The sequence below is a fragment of the Anser anser genome (assembly GCF_964211835.1).
Source record: "Anser anser genome assembly, chromosome: 8".
NCBI lineage: Eukaryota > Metazoa > Chordata > Aves > Anseriformes > Anatidae > Anser > Anser anser.
In genome coordinates, this window is record NC_139728.1 from 4432817 (window position 1) to 4451483 (window position 18667).

Below are 18667 nucleotides of genomic sequence, written 5' to 3' on the forward strand. Positions count from 1 at the left end.
AGGCTTTAATTAAGATTTCCCCCAGCAATGAGCAAGCCAGGGACCAGCTGCACCACTCTTGGCTTTCCAGGCTCTTTGCTGTGAGGAAGACATGCCAGCCATGTCAAATTTAGGCCAAAGTAGAAAGGAGAGGCTTTAAGGAACAAGAATGGTTCTGTAAGTGCGTTGTGAATTTCTTAAACATGTTTCTTCCTCATTCTGTACCAAAAAAAAAAGCTTTGTAGAATTTGCTGACTATATATTTTCTATGGCAATTTCAAAATTACAGAGAATTTATTTTCTTCTCCCTCTGTTTTTTTTTTGTTTGTTTGTTTTGTTTTTTTCTCCATTCATTGGGACTCCTTTTGACAGGAAAACCAGTTCTGCAAACTGAGAGACCTGACATACTTCCACAAACTTGTAGCATTTGTCATAAAGCAACACAACGCCTATTACGAATAATAAAAGCAAATAACAAATCACAACCTGAAAATAATGAAGTGGCCCTAAAATTAATAGGAACATAGAGTGAAACACAGACTACGTTACACCCCCAAAATCACTAGCAGAACAGGTATTGTAAAAACAATTTTGATTGCTTCTTTACAGGAAAAGAAAAACCTGGCTGCACATAAGAAGGCAAATTTGAGCTCCTTCTGGACTGACCTGCAGCTCGGTGACAGAATGCTGTAAGTGGTATGAGACCCCCAGCAGAAAAAGATCAGCTCTGTGCTGTTTTTTTTTGCCCCCCCCAATAGCAATCAACATAAAATTGTTGGTACAAAGTTAGTTGTTCAAGATGACAGCTGATGTAACTATATTTCCAGAAACACTTTTTTTGAACAGAAACAACAGCAATGAAGCAAACAGCAGAGAGCCCAGGCTCTAAATTTACACCTGCAGTTTTGTCCTTACAATCACCCATGACTGCCAAAAATACTGCGTGCAGCAAAGCTCATATGCATGAACTCACTGAGAAAGACATAGACCATCAACTTGCTGTTTTCAAACACAACACATTTTACCATGGATATTTTGCAGATGCACTTCACAAGATCAGAGCACAACCATATGCAAGAATTTAGTATCACACTCCATAGAGAAACCATTTATAGTGAAAAAATTAATCCTGTTTACAAATGTCTGAAGATCATAAGAACTGCCATATATTGTTTGAACAAAGGTCTACTGTTAAGAAATGCTATAGGAAATGAGGAAAATGAGAATAGTATATCCTTTCAGATAGAACTTTAGAGAATTCCTGGGGCAGAGATTATAGTAGCTGAAGACTGCATGTTCTTTAAAATGCACAAACAGGCATATTCATTACAGCACAAACCAATGAAAAACCATTTGAGCCTATTCACATTTCAGATCTCTGTCATACCATCAGACAGGGAATTCCAAAATTTAATTATGCATTTATGAAATAGATATTTCTTCTGCTGGGTTTTAAACCTGCTGATTATTTTATTTAGTACACCTTCATCCTTGCTTTACATTTACAAATAAAAAATGCTTCCTTGTCTACAGCACTTATCATTTATTAGACCCTGACCACAACCCCAGTCCTCTCTTTTCCAAGGAGATGGTATACAGCCATTTAATTAGCCCTCAACAAGAAATTCTTCCATGTTTTTAGTTATTATTCTTGCTCTTTGTAGTTCTAGTTACTTTGGGGACTTTTAACAGTTTTGCTTGTAATATTCAAGATAACAGTGTCAGCTAGATTTCAGAAGGGTTGTACTCATTCATTCTTTCTCTCATTTTTTTCCCCGGATGTTTTGTAAAACTGTTTTCCTCTTCAACTAGTGTTGAGACAACAGTTTTATTGGACTAATTACAACTACCATAAAATCTCCCTCCTGAATAGTAACTACTAGGTAAAAAATGTATCTTTAATTACATGTGTTCCCTTGCATTTACCAAAATTGAATTTCATCTGTCATTTAGTTTCACAAAACCATGTTTTACCTCTTTAGACCTGGCTTTACTTTTGAGTATTCAAATACATTTAATCAATCAGCAGTCTGTACCTCATGATTAATCATCACCTTCCAAAGTTCTTTACAAGTATGCTGAATAGATCTGTATACAAGCAGCCAGATTGAAAACCCTTCATTTGAAATTCAGGTTCCCAAAGTTTCAGTGTCACCCTTACAGTGAAGATATAAATCTCAATTAGGGATGTTTCAACCCGGATTGCAAGTCTCTTACTTTATAAGAACATCATTCCACATTGGAGAGCTGGTGAAACACAGGAAATCTTTCCAAAACAACTCACTCGAGCAGAGTTTGAACTGCTGACGGAATGTTATTCATGGTGTGAATTTTCACACGAAAGCTTTGCAAACATTAAATTTTGGACATTTAGCAGATTTTCTTTGTTTTACAGAAGAAAATAATTCTTTGCTGAAGAAATGAACTCAGAAGTTGACAAATGTCCTTGAAAACCTCACACATCCTAATGGCAGCAATCACAAAAGATGAAATGCAGGGACAACTGTAGAGCTCAAATCACAGATTTTAGACATCTAAAATATACACTAAGCAGATACCATAGGCTCTCTGTCCCTATGCTTGCAAAAGGAGTTAAAACATTCTGAAGTTAAGCAAAAAATATATAACTATTCTTTGAACAATAAAGGTACGGGTTATAAAAAATACAAATTATATTTTATTTATATTAACTAATCTGACCAACTTCAACTAAGACTAAACTAGCTGACAGGTTTATCAGCATGTGTAACAATCACTGACAGAGAATTTATTCAAATTCAGAATAATATCTATTCTACAAATTTTTAGAGAGGGAGAGGAGAGTGGAAAAAGAGATGGAGGAAAGAAGAGAGCTGCAGGTCCAGAAACAGTTTTCAAAGTGAAATCCCTCCGGTCAGTCTCTGTGCACTGTAACAGACTGTAATAACATACAGTCACCTCACAAAGATTTGACTTGACATTGTATGTTCCTTTCCTGAAACAACTGGGTATAATCATATTCTGCTCCCAAAAATACAAAACGTGCTGATAATGCAGGTAAAAATCAGAAGTGGATGCTTCTAAGCCTATGCCCATTTAGGAATCCTCTCTTGACAGCAAGTCCTACCCAGAATAAATGTTCTTTACTTTTAATACCAATTAATTCTCATCTTATACTCTTTATTATATTGTCTCTGCAGTAGTTACGTGGGCTTGCTCAATGCCCTAATGTTTCCTTACTCACAGACATTTAAAGCAAGCTTTTTGAAACGTGTGAGCTTGCCAAGCTGAGTAGTTCTTCTGTTTAACTAATGTGTGTGCTCACCTGGCATTTCTATCTAAGCTCCTACGGCTCTGCTTAAGAGTTAAAAACTGTAATAAAATTGAAATATGTTAATATAAAAATGAAGAATGGGATTTGTCTTACCATATTAAGAAGATTAAGCAATGGCTAGATAGTCCCAGACCATCTAGGGTTTAACTTCTACTTGTCAGAGCTGCTTCCTCATCTCTATAAAGACACTAGATTATAGCCTTTTCCCAAGGTCAGGGTACTCTGCTTCTGCAAGTGAAAAACATGAAAGAGATTTAGTAGGCAGCAACATACATCTATGCATTTTATCTTTCTGCAGTATAAAAACAGCTAGGTGATGCTTGAAGCAGAGTTTAAGAGGAATTCAAATGAATTATAAATGATGATAAAGTCTAACTTGATTCAAAACTGATGGGGTTGCATCATTTAACATTGTCAGTAGTGTGTGTTGCCATTTTTTAAACAGCATTTTTTTTTGTAGGAACATATGCCATACACCATCTATTAGCAAGATATCAGCATACGTCAGACCTTTCAGTTGGAAGATCATAAGCATATTTTACATTATAATAAGCTTTTAAAGTTGTAGTCAGTTTATAGTAGTCAGTGTGAACAACCATCTCTAATTGTCGTGGCCCACACAGATGCCCACATGCCATGTGTATGCACACACACAAATTTCCGCTTGTATCATCTCTCCATAGGTAATATTAAATGGGAAAAGAACAGTAAAGGTAAGGAATCTTTTTTCTGACAGTACTTCAATGACAGATAATGGACCGACAGGTATATAGAGAACACTTAAATAGGTAATGTAGTAGTTTGGTAGTATATACATAGTATATGTATATATGTGGTAGTATATAGTTCCTTTTTACATAAGGAACTGGCAACATACTAAATGAGGGAAATTCTCAGATCATTTTAGAGTATATCTAAAGAAATTAATAATAATAACATAATAACAATGTTATCATTCACATCATTTGTCCTATGGCGTTCTGAAGGCAAGGTCAATGTTATGACTGGCTGTACTGCTCTGCTCCACGCATCACCTTGCATGTGACTGGAACATTAAGTAAAACTTTCAGCTTGCAAACAGAGACCACATCTTAAATGTTAGTATTGACCAAACCCTTCTGATCCATTTATTAAAAGAGGACAAATCTTTTTAAGCAATAGAGAATCTAAAGTGCTTAGCAGATAATGAATACAATTAGAAAAATATGTTCCTTGATCTTTTTTGTTAGAAAAATTAAGTATTCAAAGTTTTAAGAGAAATTTTGTAGGCACATTTCCCACAATGAAGAATTTCAGTTCCTCTTGATGTCTATTTTCCTCTTTCCTCACAAGTACTCAAAGCTAGATTTGGAAAAGAAAAAAAAAGGGGGGGGGGGGGGAGCAAACCCACTCAGCAGATGATATAAAAAATGTCCCCATGAACAAACTGCACCAAATATGTAAGACTGTTTTCAGATGATCCAAGGCAGCCTGTGTTTATTATGGAAGCATAACACTTACACAACAAAGAGTTAAGCTATAATTTAACATGAACTTAGTATTATCACATCAACCTAGAAAGCAGATTCTGGCAGCAAAAGTTGCGTTTTCTGTCTTGGTTTGCCTCTGCTTAACTCTCTAGGAATTATCAGTACCCTAGCCCTGTGCTTCCAGCTCCCCACACCTCAGCACTGCAGGAGCATGGAAGCATTCTTCATTCCTGCCCAAGGTCCTAAATGCAAGTTTATAACTCTGAGATTCCCTGGGCTTTATTTTTTTCTAGATTTTGGTTTATTTATAACATGCATATCTCTGGACGTTCTCATAAAATTCTACTGAGGATTTTTGTGAGAGCCTTTATTGCTCTGGCAATATAGAAAAAAAATCCAACTTTCTCAAATCCTCATTCTGGAAAATTCTTTACTAATTGTATTTGAAACATTAACCTTCATAAGTTATTCCGGCATGTACCTGTAAGCAAATGTATGATATTTACAGAACAAGGAACCCAGAGTGCAGGACCTGTACAGATATTCTTTGATTTGTACTAGTGCAGCTAGAACAAAAATGCTACTTGACAATTAAATTTTGTCCTAATAGAAGTGGACTTCTTCAAATAGACTGCAGAAAATTGGAAGAAGTTTGGTATGATGAGATTTCTCCGATGAATGTCACAATACAATGTTGTACATATCAAAGGACAGAGTTTTAAGTGCTTTCCAGCTATTTGCTATTTCTTGCTCCTTCTGTGTTGGATGCAGTTTTGCTCATCATCCCTTGCTTGAGACCTATGTTTGCCCCCAGTTCAGAATATCTCCATAATATGTCTGTTTGGATCATGTACTTATCATAGTGTAAGGTTCCTTGGAATCAAATTCCCACAAAAATTGTCATCCAAACCCTTGTGTATTGTTTAGGTTGACACAGGCTATTTAAATGGTAATAGCTGCAAATTCTCACATATGGCGTTTCCCCCAGATATGCTATCACTCCCTCTCTCTGAAACCATCACCAGTGGTTATCTCAAGTTGAAGGTTAGACAAGAATATTAAAATCTTTAAATTGGATTAAGTGGTTTGATCGAAGTTTGACAGTTTCATGAATATCAGCGTATCTGCAAAACAGGACTTGAAATGTCAAAAATAAAGCCAGGTGCACACTTTTGACTATTTAGGGATCTTAAATGCTACTGGTTTGAACTTTGGCTTCAGTGCTGAAAAATGAATAATGTATTGATCAACCTGACAATGATAAGGAAAAGTTATGGATTCAACTAGACCTGAAATGGAATTTTGCTGAAATGAATTGCATCTACAGACCCAATCTAGACCATTTTATATAATTTATCCCTTAAAACACATTTCGAAACAAAACTGTAATATTAAGAATAGGCATAAGTGAAAGCATTCAACTTTTGCAGTTAATACTAGATAGAACAAGTCTCATGAATTTGTATATTTAAATAAATTTATTTACGAACAGCTCTAGCCATTTTATATATGCCCTAAAACAAGGGGGGGGGGGGAGGGATGGGGGGATAACCGTGCATTAAACCTTTCACTAAACTCCCGTCACATTTACATCTCAGTTGAATGAGAGCATCTCCAAAGATAGCAGAATCATGGACAGATTGTGACCCACCATGCTGGAAAATTGATTCACCCACGGTGACTCAGAAAAACCTTCACCTACTGCAGAACTGTGACCTGCAACCTTTAGGTATTTTAGTGATTTCCACCCATAGAGACTGAAAAGCCAGCTGGATTTAGTTTCCATAATTTCACAGCAATAGAAGCTATTTTTAAAAGCCACATACACACAGGCTTATTAAGAAAGAGACATGTACATAAAGGGAACTCTAAAGACTAGAGTCAAAAAAGTGAAGACACTATCGAAAGCAACCAGTCAGATGGGGACCTAACTCAAATTCTTGAAACCCATTAGCCTGTGGTTGTGCAAGCACTGTATTTGCCAATGCAGAGAGCTTATCTCCTCCTGCATGTAGCTTGCACAGCATCAAACTTTTTCCTCGTTTGTGGTTGACACCTGGTTTGCCTGGCAAAGGTTTAATGGTTAATGTTGATTCAGCTGGCACACTTAACGAGGGAATTTGTTATGAATACTATTTTAAGTCTTAAAGTACCATTGGGTACGTAACACCTGAAACCATCTCATTTACAAAACACTGATGCTTGCTGAAACCCACGTCACTTGGAAAAAAAAAAAAAAAAAAACACTTTTGAATAGATTGGTAAATACAGATTAAAAATCGCATCAACATCTACAGTTCTTTCTACCAAGTTCTCCTGAGCAAAACAATACAGCTCTACTGATTCACAGTATTTCCTCAGCTGTATCAGCTGAGAGTCTGACCACATCTGCTGGCATTTTACTTTATAGTCAAATATGATTAAGTACAACAATTATGGCAATCAATATTTCTACTACGTAGACACTTTATATAAAATATACACTCCCCATGAGATCATGTAATTTCATGGAAATTCAATAGCATTTGTGTTCCTATGTCATCTGAGATAGGGACTTTTTTGAAGAAAGCACATGATGAACTAAGATTTAGAATTTGAGATTGTCAGTCATTGGAGCAAGTCACGGGGTGATATTTGCATTTTCTTTACCCGCAAATCATGGTGGCATAGATTACCCACACTTCAAAGTCATGACTAACATTGCATTAAAATGCCTGGCTGGGTGCGCTGGTTCATGGGACAAACTTATTATAATATTGTAGAAGGACTCTTGAAAATAGAAGACTGAAAGGAAAAAGAATTAACATGCGTAAACAGGACACAATTCACCAAAGTTTAAGGCCTCAGTATATGCAGCAAACCATTTGTTTTACCAAGAGAAATTAGCTGGTGACCTGCTTAAAAATACTTAGCTACATGTATTTTTTTCACAGCCCCATACAACTGTGTCAATATTTCTGATCTCATTCATGCCACAGTAGATCATATAAAAGCAACACAATAAAGCTTTAAAACCAGTAGCTTAAAATTCCAAATCCCTTGTACATTTTTGAGCCAAATAACTTTGGTAGAAGTGTGTGCTTGCTGGGTGAATTTTGATGACTTCTTCCAATTTTAATACAATTGCATTTCAATTACCATATTTGCAAAACAAAGAATACAAACCAGGAAAGCATAAAAAGAAATGGATGATGACATTTGCAAATGTACTGTGCCTTCAACGCATGTTTGATTTTTTTCTACTCAGCGTCAGAAATGTGTTCTGAAACCTCAATGCAGTAAGCATTATGTGTTCGTTTGAGGAGTTTCATTTGCATTTAATTTGCCTTCAATTACTGAATAAGTTATTAATTTGGAGGCTTATAATCATTTCTCATGAAATACTACTATGATCTAAACATGATAGGTCTCCATATTTTCACATTTTTCACTCAACAGTATCCTGCTTTCATTACATGTTTGAAAGTGGATATTCTTAGCAAAAAGCAATTTTCTTCTTTTTTTTTTTAAAAAAAAAAGCGCTCTATTGTTCTGAATTTCCCTTTAAACTGTTTTTAGTGTAGAAGATTGCAGTTATTTTTTCATTACCAGAGATTAATAAATCTTACTAATATCGCATGTCAGATCTTCTTCAGTGTTTGAGGTCTTCAGTTTTTTCCAGCTGCCTGAGGCTCACTGAGTCCTGTGAAGGCTTCATTTGAAGCCTAGCAATTAGAAGCGTAACTCTAACAAACTTTGGTACAATCTGTACCATAGTGAAGGCCACCATGCCAGAACCTAAAGGGAAGAAACTTCTTTCAGTCAAGTTTATCACCACTGATTTGATCGTTTACTTGATAAAGTGTCCTGGAATTCTTCACCATTTTAATATACAAGAAAGATAAAAAAAGATGATAATGAAATAAATTAATTTACTACACTTGAAGATAGAAGAAAAACTGATAAAGCAGAAATGGAGTTGTTCTAAGGAGTAATGAAGTTATAAAGCTTGCTTTAAGAAAAAAATAAGACCTTACTCGTCCACAGAGAAGAATTCTGCTCATCCTCAGATCTGTATGAACACACTGTAATCTCTGGCCAAAGCCTTGGCATTCAAGATTACAAAGAAGTGTGCAGACCCTGAGAACAACCACAGTAACCGGAGGGATCCTAACTTTCACCACTACACTTTATTTATTTAACTACCTCAATGTAAATGGTAAAAGCCATTTTAGGATAGGAGCAGAGAGACAAACTTAGGTTAGGTAAAACATATTTTTCTTGCAACCAAGCCGAAAAGCTCTAATAGTTGAAAAATCACAGGGATAAATAATAGGAAAATAGAGCAAGCAACTACTTCTCTGGATTAGATATAGCAGAAGAAGAGGGAATTTAATTGTACAGGGCAGAGGCAGAAAAAGGGAACATGTGGAATAAATACAAGTGTAATGCATATCAGGAACCTACAGACAAATAGAGAAGAATATGGTCAAAACAAAATTAGCCTACTATACTCAGAATACAGCGAAGGCAGAAGTGAAGTTGAGAAGATCCTTGCTCACATTTCACAAACATTTCTCCTACCAAGGTTAGGGGGCTTCTCAAATTCAAAGCCTACTGAATCTTTTATTCCAATCATGGTCACTGCAGTATTGTTGATCATATTCAAAGGTAAATAAGGTTATTTCAACAAATGCACAACACAAATAACCAAGATCTTTCATCCAGTTTAAATGGGGGTCAAGCATCTCTTTCCGTTTCTGCAAGTCATTTGAAAACCTTTATTAGAGCACTTACTTAATGGACTACCGTGAGACACAGTTCTTTCAGAGATTGCTATGGGGAGGTCTACCCACATATTGGGTAATTAGGGACCTTCTTTGGGGAGACTGAAGAATTTAATTAAATATGTTAAAGCTGCAAATGTTTCTAAAGAATCAAACAGTTTTGTGTATGCTCTACCACAAAGCCAACTGCAGCAGTGCTAGCTCCTAATGACAGGAAAAGAAACACAGCTGGCATTCATGCTGGTTACTTCTTAAAATATTGCCCACTGGGATTCCTGTTCAGTTAAGAGATTTGTGGGCTCACAAACTTCAACAATTAGTAGAGAAGAATTAGCTCATGCCATTTAGGTTTCAAAGGAGGCTGGCTAACAGCTGGCTGATTTCAATGGATCATTTAATTCCATTTTTTAGGGACAGAAAGAGATAAAAATTCAGTGTACTCAGAAAATGCTCAAACATAGTAGGAAATACTTCTGATAGCAAATCCATCAGTATGAGTGAACTGGTTAAGGATTCATTAAAAGGAAATTCTAAATTGCTGGCCATCTGTTAGCAGTGAGTAAGGAATACACACTGAAGCAATTTCTGATGCAGTATCATTTGACTTAAACCCTTTACACAACAAGAATCAATTCCAATCACTTTGATTCCTTAATTTTTATTTAAAACAAAACAAAACAAGATAAAATCCATTATTTTTGAAATACCACTGAAGGATGCAGAAAGAAAATACTACATAACAATTTTAAGAATCTACTTTTAAGAAAGGGAATGATCACATTCATTACATTGTTCTGTTCCTACACCTAACTTTGGTGAGGCTCCTTTGTACGTTCAGAGAACCACCAATGCTGTCATATGCCCATTCAGTTGTACAACTGCTGGTTTCACAATTTCCTAATTCAGGGACTAAAGAATGTTGAAAGCTTAGGACAATTTTTTCCTGATTAAAATTCAATTCCTACAAGAAATAGAACCTTATATTATCAGAATATACAAGAAATGCAAGTGGAAAATTAAAATCACCGGTTCTAGGAGCTTTGTTTCTTCTTTTCAACAACCCTTTAGATATAATTTCCTTGTCATGAAGGCTGTTACGAAACAGCCTTTTTTTCCTGTTCTTTGCTATGGGAGGACTGATCACTGCAGTGAATTTGCATGAAGAAATGGTCAGAAAGTTCAGAGATTGAACAAGAGACTGCTATGAATCTTGTTGTAGATAACGGCAGAACCAGACTTTTCCATTCAGTTCCAAATAGCATTTCATATCTGCAACATGCAAACAGATCTTAATAATTCCCCAGCTACACTCTCTATGGAAGCTAGGACAATTGCCCTTGCTGACTGCTCAAGACAGCATCTTCACAGCTGAGAAGAAAACCCATGCCCATACACACAATGAATAGGGCACCGCTCTTACAGCGTCACTCCACACAAGAATCTCGCTCTGCTTTCCATGACAAACAATACCTGATAAGTCTCATTAGCAGTATCATATAACCCTAGTATAGAAGTAGAATCTATTTTCTACAGGCATTACTATGGTAGTGATACCCTTGATTAGGAGATATCTTAAAAGCATGTTTGTCTCACATAATGGCAACAATAACCCAGACTGACAACATAATGACAAGAGAATTCCCATTAAAGTTTTAGCTTTCTTTCACTGACCACGATATTTAAATAAAGTACTTATGAGCAATTAATAGACCGAAATAAATGGAATAATCATAATGTACAAGAGCAAGTATTATTGATTGCTGATCAAATGTGGTTACTGAGAATTGCTACTTTATCTAAAGCATTACCTGCAAAGCCACTCTTACAGTGTGCCATAGATACTTTAGCCTCTGCGTTGTATGTGTAGAGAAGGATATGAAAGGATAAACACTGACATGAACAACTGTAAGATTACTGGATTGAAGGAGTTAAGACCACTGATTCACAAACTCATAATTGCCATCCCATTTGCTAGCTCTGTGGCTTGGGTTCTAGCTTTTGTTTGTTTTTAGTGTGAAAGTTTCCCGTGCTAGAAAAGTTTGCTTTAAATAGATTAACATGGTGGTTTAACTTCCATAGCCTCATTCGCCTCTCTAATGATATCAATCTTGCATCAATCTTTCTCCACAGAACTTAGCAGCATTACACTCGTAAATGAAACAGATCTTTTGATTTCTCTGGAGTTACCACAGCTCGTAAGAATGGGGACAAAGCTACTGGAAGCTTAATCAGTCAGCTGAGTTATACTGTTAAAAAAAAAAAATACAATGAGGATTCAGTTTCTATGAGAGGATGGAAATACAGAATATTTTGGAAAAGGACTAAAAATGAAATCAATACCACTTGTCATCATTACTTTGATTTCTGATGATCATTTTAGGCTGGTAGAAATATTTTTGTTTTCTGTTTGCTCAAGATCCTTTCTTACCATCTGACTTTTTTCCAGATTACTTTACATAATAAGATATGTTTCCTAACTTATTTAAAATCTGATCAAGAATTGTTTTCAGTGATTTTGTTTTCAATCAAATTTTAAACAAACCAAAAAATCCCTCTTTTGTACTGTAACACATCGGGTTATTCTAGTAAAACCCAGTATGTTTATTCTTCTCTGTTGCCCATTGTAAGATTTCCCCTAAGGAGGAGATTTTGACACATTCTGTAAGACCCAAAGCATGACTACATTTGTTCTTTAAAGAAAAGCAAGTAGATAATGTACATCACTGAACTCAAACGTTGCTTGAAGACCCCAGTCAGCCCCTAGAATTCTTATTTCAGCATTACAGCCACTTTTCCAAATATATCTGGATTTTTGAGCACTTATAGTATACAGAACCAACATTTATTGCTCAAATAGGCAGTACATTTTCCTATCCAGTGCTTTCTGGGAACAAACACAAATCTATTTGTTCTCTCAGAATAAAAACTACATTGTAGAAACTCTCCTATTGCCGCTTTACACTTGAAGCTCATTTATAACAGTAGTAGAGCTAAGCTCTTTCAAAAGCAAATTAGTCCCTACACATGTTGATATTAAACAACAGTTACTTGTGATAATAAATCGAATATTCTATTTGATTGGTACATAGGTGAAATGTGCTTGTAGTTGTAAATAACTAATTGATCTAGACACCAAAGGTGGTTAGACTTCCTTTAATCTAGTCTAATAAACAGCACTGACAGCATAACTATCCTGAAAAACAGGCCTCTAATTCACTTTGGGTAAGATTTCATTGTCAAAACTGAAATTTAAAGACTGAATAGGAAAAAGATGCAATAAGGTTACCAGAGACGTACTAAGAAAGAGCATTCTCTTCAGTTAGTATGTGCAAATCTAGGGCATTCTCCCCATTGAGGATTTGCCTTAATTACAGTAACAGCAGCAAGCTCTAGTGTAAATTGTAAAATCCTACTACATACTAGCCAAGCTTGTAGAGCCTGCGATTTCTCATGCTGCACCTAACAGTGAGCAAGCAACAGCTTACAGAGTAGCTCTGCCACACTGCAGCTGGTGCAGGAGCCTGCGCTGGTACAGTCGCTCCTGCTGGCTGCCCACAGGCACCAGCTGGGTGCCAGCTCTGGGCTCGTGATAAAAACAAAAATCCAAGGCTTTTTTCCAAAGAATGTTCAGAGAGATTTTTAAATCTTCAGACACAAAAGGAAGGCGAAGTTTCCATTATACTAAACTTTCACTAAAATATGGCTACTTCTTTTGGTGAAAGATAAGGGGAAACTTCTGAAAAATCTTTCTTCGCTGGCAGGTGGGAAAAAAGTTGAGTGGGAAAGCATGACTTGTATAAAAAAAGGAACTTAGAAGCTTCCTGTCTTTTTCACTGAAAAAGCCGTCAATATCCATTACCATCTGGCATGGCAGAAATGCATATTTCCTCAAACGGTAATGACTGTGTTGTAACGATGTGAAGTAAATCATTCTGAAACTGGAGCCATGTAAGGCCACTCTGGTAGGGAATAGTTCTGATATGGAAAGTAACCATTGCACTGATACAGCAACTGATACCATTGCAGTAAATTCCCTCCAACTACTTCAAAAGATTTCTAACTCAGATCAAGGGTTAGTCAGCAGAACATCTACACCAATTAAAAATAACCATATTCATGGATACAGCTATAAATATTGTTTACGTACAAACCACAGAAATACTAGAGCCTGGGCAGCACTGAGGACTGCCTGCCTTTTAGAAAAACATAAAATCGACATAATGCGTAGAAGGTAGAAAAGAGCAAAATTAACTGATACTGCCAATCTGTGTTGTATACATTCATGTAGATGGGACAGAGTCTGGGTTATGTGGCTTAACACCAGGTTTTTCCTTTTCTGACACCAAAGAGAAAGAAGTGTAAGAAGACTTTTTAAATTACCACAAAGATTCTGGAAAAGGGGCAGAAGAGCCAATCTATTATGAAGCAGGGATCGTTTCCAGCTCTGCCAGCTAACAGCAGCAGCACGACAGAGCAGGCCCAGGCCCAGGCCCGGGCACCGGCTGTCCCCGCACCTCACAGGCCCCTGTCGTGAGCCACAAGAAATCGCTTCCACCCCTACCAGGGCTGCAGGACTGACAAATACCAGGAAGGAACTATATGGGAGTACCTGACTTCAGTCAGGATTTATTGGACATATTCTCAACTGCTGTAAAGGGATTCAGCTCCTACTTTGGGCCATATATGATAGCTATAAACCATTTGGTAAAATAGGTAATTTGACTGCGTATCTGGAACAGCAGAAGTATAAATCTGTCACAACAGCATTCAGAGGAAAAGTTATCTGAAGTCTGAAGTGCTTCCCATAAACCAGCACTCAAAGTTTCCCCTTAAAAAAAAAAAAAAAAAAGTAAAGTATTGTCTATAGCTGGACAAAATACAATCACACGTCATTATGTAAAGGACTACATGCAAGCGTTTCCCATCAACACTGGGGTATTCAAATCTTTTAAAGTTATACCCTAATTTATATTGAGATATTTATACTGAGATAAACTCAGTTCACTAAATCAGATCTAAATCATCTTTATCTCAGTTTTGTGATAACAGAAAAATACCTCAGGGAAGATCTAAAACATCATATTTTGTTTCAAAGAAATTTTGCAGCTGTATATCTAGACAAGCTACATTCATCTTCCAAAATGCACAGCTGCAATATTGGTAGAAGCCAGTATATTTAAATCGGTGTCATGGTTAGGACAGGATAGAAGTTTTGAACGTGTAAGTCAAACATTAATACACACTGGTTTTTAGAGATTATCTTTTTGGAGGCAGCAGGTGTATAATGCTCCTGAAAATGAAATGGCCTTTGACAGGTATGCTAAATTCTGCTTAGATAGGCTTCAGTGGGAACTGGCCCTCCTTCATAATTCAGATTTTCACTGTCACATTTTAATGCAAGAGACAGTGTCTCCCTTCATATGATTTTCCTAATTTTAAATGGCAGAGAAGTAGGTCTTAGCTTTTGTTCTTTACAATTAACAGTAACATACTCCTGTATTTTGAGGAAAGCAAAACAAATAAATAAAAATAAAACCAAAAAAATACAACCATGAAATTACACAGTTAAAAACAAAACACACACACACACACACACACAAAAAGGTTATTTGCGCCAAAAAAAAAAATCAATCTTTTATATTTTAATGGAGGATGACATGGTTATTTGTCCTTCTTTTAGTGGTAAATACTATTTTATGCTATTTTAGGCTAATCTTCCATAGGCTAATCCTAAATTTCTATGGATTGTCTCTTAGACCTAACCAGTGTGCTACCTCCCTCATCTGGAGTCATAGGGCTGTCTCCAACCAAGTTCTTATGCAAGCACAATGGAATTATTAAACCAAAGGAGATTAGTGGGTGTCTCAAGTACAGAATTTCTTTAATAAATATCCAAGCAAGTCATGAAGATTTTTAGATTTTATGGCAATATTTCAGCTGAGAAATGAACATAATGAATGATCCTTTTAACGAACATAAATTACCATGAAATTAATTTCTAAATAACAGCAAAAAGTACATATTTTAATTATCAGGTTTAAAGACAAAATTTAAAATCAATTTTCTGACATTTGTAAAAATAAACAAATAAAATACCTAATGGCAATAAAATATTTCCCGCTAGTGGGTTAAGAAGCCTTCAGTATCCAAGCAATCTTTACAAGACAATGACTACAGAGTTCAAAAGACTAACTACCTCACTTAAGTAACCATTTATGAATTCTAAACTAATGTATTTTGAACAGGTAAAAACAACAAAAAAAATCTGTAACTGTAGAAACTTTACTAATTACTTGAGCAGTTATCATCCGAACCATACCACATTTTGGTTTTGCCATGCCAAAATGTTTTGTAGGATCAACCCAGATGTTCCTCTCAAGCAAGTTTTTGTGTCTTTAATTAATTTATTTATTTTTAACTGTGTTACACAAATAATTACAAATGCCTATAAGACAGAGTGCATTGCATATTTATTCTGACAAACGCTACACAGATCTTTATAACAGAAAATGAACAGTTGGTACAACTGAAGGGATTTGGGTAACCAAGACTTGCCATTATTTGAGGAAATGGGTTAAATAAAACACCAAGGCTACTAACTTCTATTCCTGTGAAAATTCTGGTCACCAGTGGCCATTCCTTTTGTGGTTTTCTTAAAAATATCTCTGACAAAATTAAGAGTTTTAAGGAGCATGGTTCATCATGCTCTTTCAGTTTGGAAGACTTCTCAACAGTTATCAAAATGGCCCATCACCTAAGCATCTTATTATGGAGAAAATTACAGTATAAGTAGACAAAATACTGCAAAAATATTTGGATTTTTATGAAAGTTTACTTCAACCGTGCTTGCCCTTTCCTGTAACTTTGAATATTTTTTCTTACAACTACAAAGATACAGACATGCACCAGAATAGTTAAACCACTGTAGCTTTGTCACAAGCAAAAATTTCCCTTCTGATTCAAGTCTGAACATTTTGGAGTCCCCAAACATGATGTGATCAGCCAAGTGAGAAAGGGACATCTTAAGGGCATACAAAATTGACAGCTGCTTAGACACAATTAAGTGCCTATATATTTTGGATGAATGGTCAGTCCAACCACTGTAAAATTTTCTAGATCCAATTCACAGCCATTAATAAAATATTATGAACACTGCTTGGCACAGTCTATTAATTTTAACATAGCACTTGCTTTGTATATTTACAGTGAGTGTATTAAGTGAGATATTTTATTGTCCCCAGTTCAAAAAGTCTTTGTGGACTTCACGTGAAATGCCAAACCTTTAGCAGCAAATAATGACTGAGCTAAATATATATAGAGAGATCCCCGAAGAACAAAATATTTTTGACCAATTTAAACATCAAAATTTTGGAGGCATTTTACAGCAACCGGTCATTTTTGATTCCTCAGTATTTGGATGCTTGATTCAAAGTAGTCTGATTTTCCAGAGACTGTATTATGTACAACTATTTGTAAGGCAAGCTCCTTTACAATGTTATAAATGCAATATCTCAGAATGAAGGTATCTGATTCCTCTAAATCTTTTCCTAAAATCCTGGTAGTGGGCCCTTGCTTCTTTCATTCAATCAGCAGCAAAGAAATAAAAAAATAAACAGAAAGAGCAAACATGAAACAATCAAGCTGATTCAGAGATTTAATTATCTTCTATTTGACAACTTGCAATCACCGACCACAAAAAGAAAACCAAAACCAGTAGCACTCTAACAATTGTTGCATTATTTTGATCAGCTCACTTAACACATTACAAAATAAAAACATTACTGCTTCCAACAGACGGAGACAGCTTGTCTCGTCCCTGACTGTAATTGTTGGGCTGGTTGATCTAATTCTGACATCAATTTCACAAGTGATTCTCTGCTCAGGGTTTGCCAGCAAAAATAATTTGAACATAAAATCTGAAGGCTGGTAGCTCAGCCAATACTCTGTTTCCCACCCCTACTATATATATAACTGCACGTTAAATTTCATCTTTAACAATGATCACTTAAATTAAATAACATACGGGTGTTTAAAGTTGTTCTGCTTTTCTGGAATTTGATGAAAAGGGTGTAACACTTGACAAACGCTTGAAGTTAAAAGAGAACACATCTTTGATGTCAAGTGTGCCTAAAGGATTCCAAGTAAGAGTAATATGAAGACGGGCTCACCACCACTCAATCTATTCCCAACAGTTACCTGCTGGCCTAAGTGCCTCTGTACCATTATAAAAATCTGTCAAGCATTCAAAACCAATTACACACAGGATGTCAAATGCTGTCATGCCAGCTGTCCTTTCAGTCCACAGCAGCTCTGGTTGCCCATTTCCCGTTAAAAACACATTGTGCTACACTGTTGTTTTTCTCAGCTGTGATTCACTGCAGTATGCTAATCTGACATCTATGTACCTTAATACTTTCATATATGGAAATGACTATTTATACATAACAACAGTATTCTAAAATTTACATGATTACAAGTATAATGAAGAATTAAGATCTATTTCAGGAGATACTAACGCCAAGCTACCATTTTAAAGGGAAAAAAATAAGTATTTAAGACATTAATGAGTGTTGCTTTTTTCTATGAATTTTATGCGACTTTGAAACAGGAAGGAAAGTTTTCAAATATCTTTCCTGTCTTGTCTTCTACAAAGAACACAGACTTGCGTGCATTCATTTACAATGACATGCCATAAAAACGCATGGCACATTTATTTAAAGATGTGAATCCAAAAAGAAAGGATGCGTTTGGCTACAGGCAGCCTTCCTGATCATATGTTGAGTCACGTACTACTCTCAATGTTAAAAACTGTTTCAATATCCAGAAATTTAGAGAAACAAGTTGCTCAGCTAGATATTGATAACTATTTGATTCAAGTTTAGTGAATAATTTGGGTAACACTGAACTAAGCAATAGAACATCCTCCTGCTAAGACTTACCTTCTTACTTTCTTGTGATAACTAATTATAATTTTATCATTTGTTAAGATAACTTTCCCCCTTTCCATATGAATTTTGGCATCATCTTCATTGAAAGAAATTCTATTTATATCCTTACGATTTAAGTCTTCCAGAGAAGTAAGCACTTGTTCCAGCAAAGCTTTTGAATGGTTTGGAAAATTCATAGAAGCTGACATTATG

At 35.8% G+C, this 18667-nt stretch overlaps 1 protein-coding gene across 2 annotated transcripts in view; it reads right to left on the minus strand.

The window, feature by feature from the left end:
• The window catches only part of LOC310903460 (uncharacterized protein), a 490104-nt gene that overhangs the window by 422382 nt on the left and 49055 nt on the right, over positions 1 to 18667 (minus strand). For both annotated transcript variants that reach the window (XR_014587545.1, XR_014587546.1), the window contains exon 2: positions 3386 to 3520. The gene's annotated coding sequence lies outside the window, so the exon portion shown is untranslated. The remainder of the gene's footprint in view (positions 1 to 3385; positions 3521 to 18667) is intronic.